An 11,460-nucleotide genomic window follows, 5' to 3' on the forward strand; every position below is an offset into this window, starting at 1 on the left:
AAGGATGTCCCATGAGAGGAGTGCCATCAGACGAAAGCATCACGCCTTTCATCGCACGAGGTTTCAGCGACCACAACGCGAGGGTACTCCAAGGAGTTCGCAAGGCATGGGATGCGGCGTGAAGAAAGGACAGAGAGCTTAGGGGAAGCAGTAATGGGATCATCGGCGGCTATCATAAGTGGCTGAGAGTCCGAACACAAGGACTGGATTGGCTCCCAAATCTAAAGACTGTGAGAGACGATGAGGTTAAAGCTTCGGAAGAAAGTGATGAGGTACAAGCCCTAAAGGCAGAGCTTGAAGGAGCCTGGGTAGTCGAAGAGAAGTTCAAGTCCATAGCCATCAAAGTCTGAAAAGAGTATGATGAACTAAGGGATGTCAATATGGCCACCGATGAAGCCTTGGAATGAGAAACCAAGAAGGCCCGAAAGGAAGAACACGACCAGAGCAAAGTTTTGAGGGGCTTTATAGGGCAGCAATAGTAAGCTCAAGCTCCGAAGAGAGGAAAGGAATCATCACGGGTCAAAGGCATGATCTTGAAGGACGAGCTAAAGGCTTACCTTAGGTCGAAAAGAAATTTGTCCCAACAGTTAAGCGAGACTGAAGGGAATATGTGGGCCATCATCGATAAATGCAAAGAGAAGCTAAATCTAGCGGCGACTCACGAGCAAAGGCTAGAGGATGAGTACGCCAAGATATCAGCAGAAAGGGAAGCAAGGGAAAGGGTAATTGATTCATTGCACCAAGAGGCAACAATGTGGACGGACCGATTTGCTCTTACTTTGAACAGGAGTCAAGAACTTCCCCCATTCCTAGCCAAGGCCAAAGCAGTGGCGGACACCTACTCCGCCCCCGAGGAGATCCACGGACTTCTCAGCTATTGTCAGCATATGATAGACTTAATGGACCATATGATTAGAAACCGCTAGGAAGTTTGTATTGTCGCTCAGATCTTGACTAGTTATAACTTTTTGAAAAAATGAGTTTATCCCACGTTTTTACTCCAAAAATCAGTGCGAATCAAGTCACTCCCACATTTTATCTCTAGCATGCATTGTATGTTGGTCTCGTCCTTTGTCACGGGAAGCCGGAAGGTCCATATCACCTTCTTAATTGTACACATGGGGCACTGCGCCCCCAAATGCGCAAGTAAGAAGAGATAATTTTTCGGGCTCTCGTGTCCGTAAAATGCATTCATATCATGCATCGCATAAGCATCTCTTCATAACATCATAATGAACATATCGTTCCTGCATTTGTCCGTTATCATATTCCAGCCTCACATTTTGCATGAGTCATGGCATCATCATGCATATGCGTTCAACAAACTTTTTGGTCTGCAAAATTGCATACCATTTGTTTTCATGTTTGCTCATCCTTGCGTTTTCCTCTACAAAACAAAAACAAAAAAGGGGGAAGCGTGAAACTTCACACTACATTCTTAGTTTCATGTGTTAGGCACCACGAGCCAACCATGTTGGGATCATAAACCCGTTTCACTTTAAAAAATAATTGAACATGGTACCTGATGCATGGTTAACTAGGAAATGGTGTTTCTTCGGGCATCTCAATTTCATAATTACATTTTCCATGCACGGCTTAAAGTATGCCCGAGTCATTCATCCCTATGAAGTGTTGTTGAAGTATTGGCGATCAAAATTGCCATTCCCTGGGTTATGGGGTTGAGCCAAGCTCATGCTTTTTCGAAAAAAGTTCATCAAATCAAGTTGAAGAATGGAAGTAACTATCTTGCAAAAATTGGGGCAAAAGATGAATCGAGTCACATCACTGCTTCGTCTACTGCCAAACATATTTAGGATTGTTGATGTCCTTGTTACTTCCAGTTTCACCTTGACAAAGATGTCATAGACCATGTGGAAAATCTAAATTGATTCAACCCCATATCCTGCACAATACTTCAACTGTACATCATTCGCATACATCCATGCTTTTCATTGGTTGCATTGCTCATTGCATTCTTTCCTTGAAAAAGAAAATAAAAATAAATAAATAAATAAAATAAAATAAAAATGATCTTAATCATTGTTATCAAAAAGAAAAGGACACGCTTTACGGCGCCCTTACCGAACTCGTGCTAGAGCTAGAGTAATGGGTGAAGCAGAGGAGGTGCAAGAGAAGATGAAGGCCGACATGGAGGCCATGAAAGAGAAAATGGCCACAATGATGGAGGCCATGATGAGCGTGAAGAAGATAATGGAAGCCAATGCGGTTGCAATTGCCGCTACCAGCGTTGTTGCTAAGGTGAACCTGATGTCCCCATCCGGCATCAACCAAATGAATCATCCAACCTCAGATATGGTAGGCAAAGATTTGGGAAGTACGGGCAGCCCCCATAATGTACAAATTCAAAACGAGCACGCCTTCCCGCCATATGGCTTGCCTCCCAACTATACACCACCCAACGTGGCGTACACTCTCAATGAAAATCTCAATAACTCCACTCCGATACTCATTGAGAGCCAACAACCCCAAACTGATCAGGCATATATCTCTCAAACCATGGGGGAGACACAAGAAATTCCCCACCACAATCTAGCTGACTTCGAGCCTTGGCTCGGATATGCCACTGAAGGGCAAGCAGTTGGTGGTATACCCTTTGAAAACACTTTGGAGGGCCCTCAGTTTCGCCCACAACCACAACCATTGCATTTTGCGGTGGGAAGAGCCCCTCCTGCTATGGCCGAAAAGGGAAAGGCGGATCATCTAAAGGAAAGGCTCAGGGCCATTGAAGGAGGTGAAGATTATGTCTTTGCTAACCTAGAAAAGTTGTTCCTAATACCCAAACATGGTCATTCCCAAGTTCAAGGTGCTGGACTTTGACAAGTACAAGGGGACTACTTGTCTCAAGAACCATCTAAAGATGTATTGTCAGAAGATGGGGGAATACGCAAAAGATGAGGAATTGCTGATACATTCCTTCCAAGAAAGTCTTACTGGGGTAGCTGTTACCTGGTACACTAACTTGGAACCTTCCCGAGTCCATTCTTGGAAGGACCTAATGGTTGCCTTTGTTAGGCAGTATCAGTACAATTTTGATATGGTTCCGGATAGGATGCAACTACAGAACATGTGCAAAAAGGGGGACGGATCATTAAAAGAACACGCCCAAAAGGTGGAGGGATCTGGCGGCCCAGGTGGTACCCCCAATAATGGAAAGGGAGACGATAATCGTGATGGTAGACACATTATCGGTACTCTACTATGAAAAGATGGTGGGCTGCGCACCCTCAAGCTCTGCAGATTTGGTCTTCGCCAGTGAAAGGATCAATGTGGGTCCGAAAAGAGGCAGATTTGATCATCCTACTAGGACGACTGAGAAAACTGGGGCAAATAAAGAGGGTGAGGATGAGGGAGAAACCCATGCTGTGACTGCCATTCCTGTACGGCCAAATTTCCCACCAACCCAACAATATCTTTACTCAGCCAATAACAAACTTTCTCCTTACCCACCACCCAGTTATCCACAAAGGCCATCCCTAAATCTACCACAAAGTCTGTCTACCGCACTTCCAATGACGAACACCACCTTTAGCACAAACCAAAAACACCAACCAAGAAGTGAATTTTGCAGCGAGAAAGCCTGTAGAATTCACCCCAATTCCAGTGTCCTATGCTGACTTGCTCCCATATCTACTTGATAATTCAATGGTAGCCATAACCCTAGCCAAGGTTCATCAACCTCCATTTCTCCGAGAATACAACTCGAACGCAACGTGTGCTTGTCACGGAGAAGCCCCGGGGCGTTCCATTGAGCATGGTAGGGCTCTGAAGCGTAAGGTGCAAGGTCTAATTGATGCGGGCTGGCTGAAATTTGAGGAGAATTGCGTGTAAATCCTAACATTGACAAGAGATGCCACACATGGGGCAATTTTGAAAGCTGTTGTTAGGTGTCCCTAATGACTCATCAGGGTTTCCAAGTTTATGCCATTATTGTAAACCACAGCTACAATGTTAAATGAAATGGATAAAGTTGATATCTTTGTCCCTCATCCTCTCACAAACGCATGTTTGCTTATTCAACTTTCATCGGAATGTGGGTGCAAGCCATTGGTTTGTTTGCTCAAGCGACCTGCGCTCCTGAGTGTTGACTTCCAACACTGTTCAATCAGAGATTACTCATCTTGCACGTTGGTGGGGGTGCCGTAAAACAACGAGCAAATTTCAAAACAAATAAGTTTCAAAATAAAAAATAAAAAGGCATTTGATTGACTGTGTTTTCAAGTAAAAATATAGATGTTCATGTGACCTCAAGTAAAAATATAGATGTTCATGTGACCTCATTTTGTCTTTTTAGAGAGAAGTGAGTTATCAAGAATAGGATGTTGGACAAATGGCCTCAGTTACCTTAAGAAAAAGGGGGGTTGAATTAAGATGCAAATATTATTCCCCAATTAAACTTTCACTCTCTCTTTTCGGATTAACAATGCACATAGGGACAACCCTTCCCTTGTGTTCAGGAATCCTCTACAACAAGAGACCCACGGTCTCTTAATCCCTTTTCAGAAATAAGAAGAAGAGAAGAAGAGGTCTCTCGTAAAAGAGGTAGATTGTAAAATGAAGATCAATCAAAAATTCCTTATTGAATAAGCAAGTGGTTGACCAAGGAATCTTTTTGAGAGGATAAGACATTTCAGTTCAGAAAAACTCTTGATCTTTCGAGAGGATAAAACTGTTTGGGCAATAAAAACTCTCTTTAAAACATTTGAATGGCCGTTCATAAAACATTTGAATAGATATGTCTCTTGGAAATTATTTTCTGAAAATCCCCTCTGGTAATCAATTACAAGACTTATGTAATCAATTACAGGTTTTAAAAATTTGAATTAAAACATTTTCAAACTGCTGGTAATCGATTACCAGAGAGCAAATCTCAATTTGAAAGGATAGAATTCCTTGGTCAAACCTTTTGCTTCTTCAATTTGGAAACTTCTTCCTAAGATTCTAGAGATCAACTTGATCATATATCTTGATTTTCTTGGATTCTTGTCTTGAATAAAACTTAGAAGCACTTGATCCTTTAGCATCATCAAGACATCAAAACATCTTGCTTCTACATAGGAGTCATTTGACTTAATCCATCAACTGAAAGATCCTTCAACTATTTCTCGTCCTTAGAAAATTCTTTTTGCAAGAATCAACTGCTTCTTTCATTCTTCCTCACTACGAGGTCGTGAAAACAAGACAACACTTGGTACCTCTAAGCCCTACACTGGGGCAACGAAAGGCACCATGCAAAAACCTCAAGCGAACCTAGGGGCAGATTAGAAGTTCTCACCCAATAGGTTCCCTCCTACAAGGTCATGACGAAAGACAACGATTGGTACCTCAAAGCCTTACACTGGGGCAATGAGGGGCACCGTTCATGAGCCTCAAGTGAACATAGGGGCCGATCAAAAGTTCTCACCCATCGAGGTTTTTAACAAAAAAAAGGGGGACAAGCCCTGGAATTTCAATAGATTGATTAATTATCAAACGACTTCATTCCCGTCACTCCAAAACGGTCAAGTGACTAAATCAAAAAGAACATACACTCTGACCTGTCGATGTTTTTAAACAAGAAAAGGGAAGGGGGGACAACCCTAGGTTTTCATGGATTGATCAAACATCAAACGACTCCATTGCCGTCACTCCAAAAGGGTCAAGTGACTAAATCAAACAGAACACACACTCTAAGGGAGTTCCCGGAGAGATTTGCAAAAAGATAGGATGAGGTTGCATGAATTATCAACTCTTTCAAAAGGACAGTCAATCTGTGTTTTCCAAAAAAAAATTTAAATCAAAATCAAAATCACAAAATAGGGAAAGAATGTCATGAACATTGTACAACTTTCCATTACATTGCATTGTTTCATATGAAGTCTGCATTTACCAAAATTTCACGACAAAGGTTGCATGCATCTGCATCCCCAAAAATTATGTTAACTGCATAGATTTCCTACATCTAATGTCCAAATCTTGTGGATTTGGGATGACCGGCCCTCTCGATGAGTCGATCTCTTGCTTTCTCATAAGGGTGGACCCTTGGGTACTTGTACCTATCACCTTTAGAGGACTACACGTCCTCGCCTTGAGAGGACTACATGTCCTCGCCATCAGAGGACTTCATGTCCTCACCATCAGAGGGCTGCACGCCCTTACCACCAGAGGACTACATGTCCTCGCCTTGAGAGGGCTACACGCCCTCACCTTGGGTACTAGTTACCCTCATCGTCAGAGGACTACACGTCCTCGCCTTGAGAGGGCTACACGCCCTCACCTCGGGTACTAGTTACCCTCACTGTTGAGAGGACTACACGTCCTCGCCTTGAGAGGGCTACACGCCCTCACCTTGGGTACTAGTTACCCTCACCGTTAGAGGACTACACGTCCTCGCCTCGAGAGGACTACACGTCCTCACCATCAGAGGGCTGCACGCCCTCACCTCCAGAGGACTACATGTCCCCGCCTTGAGAGGGCTACACGCCCTCACCTTGGGTACTAGTTACCTTCACCTTCAGAGGACTACACGTCCTCGCCTTCAAAGGGTCATGTACCTTCAACTTCAGAGGACTACACGTCCTCGCCGTCAAAGGGTCATGTGCCTTCACCTTTGTAGGGCATGCCCTCACCTTCAGAGGATTGCACGTCCTTGCCATCATAGGACTACACTCCCTCGCCTTCGAAAGGCGACACGTCCTGAACTTCAGAGGGCTACACGCCCTCGCCTTTAGAGGACTACGCGTCCTCACCTTCAGTGGGCTCCATATCCACACCTTAAGATAATTTAAGGTCCTCTGTCCTTAAATGCTTAACCGAGACTTGCACTCCCGGTTAAGGGACCAGTAGTTTCCTTTTAAACGGTTCCTGGGCCACCCCCTGATATTGGAGGAGGGCCAACTGTGCGAGCACAACCAGAGAGAGAGGCTATCACACAGCTACTATGCATACCGGGGCAAGATTTCACCCGTGCCGCTGCAAAGAGACGAGTGCGGATCATGCGCACCAACATGACCACTCTTACCCAGATATAGATGACATTGCTACTTAGCAACATTCTGCCCAGCGACCGCAATGCCAATCTCCCCCTGCAAAAGTATCAGTTGGTCTGTGTCGTCCCGACATGGGTAAGTATGCATATAGTTCAACTGATTTCTGATACCATCTATTGTTTGCAGGGATCGCACCCAAGAGACACCCAGTGGACCCGGAAAAGTCCAACAGGGCCTTGGGGTTTCCAGCTCTGGTTACGGGCCTCTGTCAGTCCTACAGGGTGCTCGTACCCCCCCAACAAGGTCACATCATCATAGGTAAGTATGCACATCGCTCAACTGATTTCTGATTTCATCTATTGTTTGCAGGGATCGCGCCTGCAAGACACCCAGTGGACCCGAAGAAGTCCAACAGGGTCTTGGAGTTGTCAAGCTCTAATTACGGGTCTGTCAATTCTACGGAGTACCTGTCACCTCCAGCAAGGGCATCAGGCCCTCTACTAATCGAGCTTTCATCAAGAAGTACTGTGTCTCCAGGCCGGCGCAGGGTGAAACACCATAGCAGCCTGGGGATGGCCGGCAGCGGGCAATGGACACACCGCCACCACCTCTAGAGTTCACCTCTGCTCATCCACAAAAAGGTTTGAGTATTGCCTACACCACATGGCCGACCAATAGGCGACCAAATCCAAAGCCAAAGGTAAGCAAAGTACTAGGTCCGTGACCTACAAGCCATCATGCGTCCAGCTAAAGACGTTAAAGAAGCGCTACTAGGAGGCAACCTAGTACCTTTTGAATCTGTGCTTGTTATTTGATCACTTTTCATAGTAAGACACACCTAGTTGCTCATGATCCTAGGAATTTAAATAAAACGAGCACAAGTTCGGAAGGTAGTCATACCTCACAAAATATATATATGTATGGTAGAAAGATACCTTAGATATGCATGTATGTAAACAAAAAAACACTTCACAAAATATATATATGTATGTTTAGGTAGAAAAATACCTTAGATATGCATGTATGTAAACAAAAATACTTCACAAAATATATATATGTATGTTTAGGTAGAGAGATACCTTAGATGTGCGTGTATGTAGCAAAAAAATACCTCACAAAACATATATATGTATGTTTAGGTGGCAAGATACCTTGGATATGCATGTATATAGCAAAAATACCTCACAAAAATATGCACATGTTTAGGTAGCAAAATACCTCATGAAAAAAAAAAGAAAAAAAAAAAAAAAAAAAAAACAAACAAGAAAAGGAAATAAACAAATGATAATGATAAAAAAAAAAAAAGAAGGAAAAAAAAAAAAAAAAAATAAGTTATCTAGCTAAAAAACCAACATGCTTTTGAAAGAGATCACTTCCAACTTTTCTTTGAAAAAATTCATTGATCATGACCGATTTTTGAAGAGAAAAAAAAAAAAAAAACGTGTCTACACCTGAAGGGTGAATGCTGTGAAGATTTTCCCGGACGCCCGAAATGGACTCGAATGAATGCACAAATCGATAAAAGAACATATTTTGGAAACATTGGGTTGATTTAAAATAGAGGAAATGAATCCTGAGCCCTAGCATCACATGACCATAAAAATTTGACATTTGAGTGTCCGCATAGATGCATGCATGACCAGTTTTGCATAAAGTTTCCAAATCATCATTTTTGCATTTGTGTCATGGAAATAATGTGGGGCATCCCTTTTATCCTTGAGCCAAACCAAACCCCGACATGTATCATGTCTAGCCATTCTACAAACCTTGAGCCAAAATCCTGACTCACCATAATCCTTACCCTCGGAAGCAAAAAGAAAGAGAAAGGAAATTCCCAATCAAAGAGTGGGAGAAAGCAAAAAGAAAAGAAAGGAAATTCCCAATCAAAGAGTGGGAGAAAGCAAAAAGAAAAGAAAGGAAATTCCCAATCAAAGAGTGGGAGAAAGCAAAAAGAAAAGAAAGAAGTTCCCAATCAAAGAATGGGAGAAAGAAAAAAAAGGGGGAGAAAAGAAGGAAAGAAAGCTCCTGATCAAGGATCGAAAGAAAACAGAAGAAATATGCAGAGAGGTCTTTGGACCGGACAATATCTGAACAATACAGAATTGTCACCAAATGAACAAAAGAGGAAGGAAAGGAAACCACGACCTAAAATGGTCTTCTCCCTTTAATTACCAACCAAAATCCCGTGCGCTAGCGACCCTTTTTTCTCGCCCCGCACTAAAAAAAAAACAGAAAAAGGAAAAGCCAGGAAAATCAAAAGCCAAAAACACACAAAAGCCGAAAGAAGAAACCACCAAAAGAACCCATTCCCAAGGGAAGCCCTATTGATCCATGATCACGCATGTAATTTTTGATTTGATAGGAAATAATTTGCAAAGTCAAGTCATGACATATCTATGGTCCGGAATTAGGATGAAACACTTACCTGTGCGAGATTGATACACTTTGAGTGATTTTCTTCTATTTTATCGAACCCAGTGTTTCCTCTAAATGTTCATTTAGAAACGAAATGCTAACATCCAAAATCTCATTTATGGTTCTGGGGGATTTCATCAGCAGACTCTCCTTCCCCGGTAAACGCATTGTTTTCCACTCAAAAAAAGCGTATGCTGCTCTAATCAGTTGGAATATTTATCTCTTTACTAAAGCATGTTTGCATTTTAAGCGAAGAAAACACCGAGACTTTTTCAAGTCTCACAAGTTATCCAGAACTACGTAGGTCTGAGTTCCTCATTGGAGGATACGTAGGAGCAAGAGCCTCGCTTTTGTCGACCACACCGCCTTTTGTTGCCATGACTCAAGAGCTGGTAGCCCGCGGAGACACCTTACGGTTATCCGCACCTCGTCATTCAGTGACCCCAAGTGTGATTGACGAGCAGAGGCCAATGTGGTCATCTGCGCCCTTTCCGGAGATGTCAGCATTTTCCGATGGAGACTTTTCAAGTCTCACAAGTTATCCAGAACTACGTAGGTCTGAGTTCCTCATTGGAGGATACGTAGGAGCAAGAGCTTTGCTTTTGTCGGCCGCCCCATAATCTTTGTCATACTGACCCTGAGGTCATGTGACGCGCACCCTTTTGTCATCCAGAGGCGGCGGGCCCGATGACAAGCAGAGACCAAGTTTGGTCATTCTGCACCCATGATACGCGGAGATACCTTATGGTTATTCGCACCCTTTTGTCATCCAGAGGCGGCGGGCCCGATGACAAGCAGAGACCAAGTTTGGTCATTCTGCACCCATGATACGCGGAGATACCTTATGGTTATTCGCACCCTTTTGTCATCCAGAGGCGGCGGGCCCGATGACAAGCAGAGACCAAGTTTGGTCATTCTGCACCCATGATACGCGGAGATACCTTACGGTTATCCGCACCCTTTTGTCATCCAGAGGCGGCGGGCCCGATGACAAGCAGAGACCAAGTTTGGTCATTCTGCACCCATGATACGCGGAGATACCTTACGGTTATCCGCACCCCTTTGCCATTCAGACACAGTCGTGTCCGATGGCACGCAGAGACCAAGTTTGGTCATTCTGCACCCATGATACGCGGAGATACCTTATGGTTATTCGCACCCCTTTTGTCATCCAGAGGCGGCGGGCCCGATGACAAGCAGAGACCAAGTTTGGTCATTCTGCACCCATGATACGCGGAGATACCTTACGGTTATCCGCACCCCTTTGCCATTCAGACACAGTCGTGTCCGATGGCACGCAGAGACCAAGTTTGGTCATTCTGCACCCATGATACGCGGAGATACCTTATGGTTATTCGCACCCCTTTTGTCATCCAGAGGCGGCGGGCCCGATGACAAGCAGAGACCAAGTTTGGTCATTCTGCACCCATGATACGCGGAGATACCTTACGGTTATCCGCACCCCTTGCCATTCAGACACAGTCGTGTCCGATGGCACGCAGAGACCAAGTTTGGTCATTCTGCACCCATGATACGCGGAGATACCTTACGGTTATCCGCACCCCTTTGCCATTCAGACACAGTCGTGTCCGATGGCACGCAGAGACCAAGTTTGGTCATTCTGCACCCATGATACGCGGAGATACCTTATGGTTATTCGCACCCTTTTGTCATCCAGAGGCGGCGGGCCCGATGACAAGCAGAGACCAAGTTTGGTCATTCTGCACCCATGATACGCGGAGATACCTTATGGTTATTCGCACCCATTCTTTTGCTATCTGTAAGACAGAACGCTTGATAGCATGCAGGGGCTGACACAGTCTTCTGCACCTTTTGTTCCTCCGGGAACAACAAAGTCATTTACATGCGGAAATTTCATGGTCGCCCGCGACTCTCGTCAACAGAGAGGAGCGAAATTAGTGTCATACACTGATTTTCGGGGACCTTTGCTTGATGACATGTGACCATTCTTTGGTCCTTGTGAGGTGCTTGGCACCCATCATTAGGCAATTTGTGAAATCCTAGGAACGACAAGTCACGGTCACCCGCGACTCTCGTC

Source organism: Glycine max, chromosome 11 (genome assembly GCF_000004515.6).
Source record: "Glycine max cultivar Williams 82 chromosome 11, Glycine_max_v4.0, whole genome shotgun sequence".
NCBI lineage: Eukaryota > Viridiplantae > Streptophyta > Magnoliopsida > Fabales > Fabaceae > Glycine > Glycine max.